This window comes from Alligator mississippiensis, chromosome 1 (assembly GCF_030867095.1).
Source record: "Alligator mississippiensis isolate rAllMis1 chromosome 1, rAllMis1, whole genome shotgun sequence".
Taxonomy (NCBI): domain Eukaryota; kingdom Metazoa; phylum Chordata; order Crocodylia; family Alligatoridae; genus Alligator; species Alligator mississippiensis.
This window is the reverse complement of record NC_081824.1, coordinates 472,106,885-472,108,106: the sequence shown is the minus strand read 5'-3', so window position 1 is coordinate 472,108,106 and position 1,222 is coordinate 472,106,885. Positions and strand designations below refer to the sequence as shown.

Sequence of the window (1,222 nt, the reverse complement as noted above, 5' to 3'; positions counted from 1 at the left end):
ATTTAGGGCTGGGATCACAGCTAGAAATCCTTCTTGGGCCAGCCCACGCCATGCCTCTGTGGCACGTGGGACTCTCCTGGTTATCTCTGCAGAGTCCTGCCCGTCCCAGGAAACGGTTTGGCTGTGCCAGGCTGCCAGCTGATCATCCACCCAGACGCCACCAACTACAGGGGCCTGAATAAAGAACTGGGATTTGGGCTGGGATCAGAGATGGAAATGCTTGTTGGGCCACCCCACGCTGTCACTCTGTGGTACCAGTGGACTCCCCTGGACATCCCTGACCACAGCGTGCCTGGCCCAACTCGTGGTTTGGCCCTGCCAGGATGCCAACGGACAGCTCCCCCCAGCCACGGTACTAAGTATGTGGGTTTGAGTAAGGAAGTGGATCTTGGGCTGGGATTATGGTTGGAAATCTGTTTTGGGCCACCTCACAGCATGTCCCTGTTGCACCAGGGGACTCTCCTGGTCATCTCTGACCAGAGTCATAGTATCATAGTATTTGGGGGTGGAAGGGACCTAAACAGCTCATCAGGTCTGACTCCCTCCCTCAGGCAGGAATGGGTGCCAGGATCATGTCACCCCAGCCAAATATCTGCCCAGCCTCCTCTTGAAGAAGCCCAAGGTAGGAGAGCACCACCTCCCTTGGGAGCCCATTCCAGAGCCTGGCAGCCCTAAGTGTAAAGTAATGTTTCCTGGTGTCCAGCCTGAACCTTTCTCTAACAATTGGAGGGTGTTATTCCTAGTAACCCTGGGGGGTGCCTGGGGGGAACAGAGCTTCCCCCAATTCTCTCCAGTCCCCCCTGGGGAGTTTGTAAACTGCCACCAGATCCCCTCTCAGTCTTCTCTTGTGGAGGCTGAATAGGTTGAGACCTTCTAACCTGTCTCTGTAGGGCCTGCCCTGCTGCCCCATGAAAAGTGGAGATGCTGGGGATTGAACCCAGGACCTCATACATGCAAAGCATGCGCTCTACCACTGAGCTACATCCCCTTTAGCAGCCTAAGATATCCCCTGGCTGTCCTGCCTGACTGAAGACATGGTTTGGCTGTGCCAGGCCATGAACTGGCAGCCCCCACAAATACTGTCCTAAGTATATGGGCTTGAATAAGGAACTGGGTTTTGGGCTGGGTTGACGACAGGAAATCCTCTTTGGGCCACCCCACACCATGCCTCTGTGGCACTGGATATTATCCCACACCCCCCAACCAGAGTCTTGCCTGGCTC

The 1,222-nt window shown here is 55.4% G+C and overlaps 1 non-coding gene across 1 annotated transcript; it reads right to left on the bottom strand.

Moving 5' to 3' along the window:
- Nucleotides 1-916: 916 nt before the first annotated feature.
- TRNAA-UGC (transfer RNA alanine (anticodon UGC)) lies at nt 917-988 on the bottom strand. Its single transcript has one exon. It is a non-coding gene; the product is annotated as a tRNA-Ala (tRNA).
- Nucleotides 989-1,222: the final 234 nt, after the last annotated feature.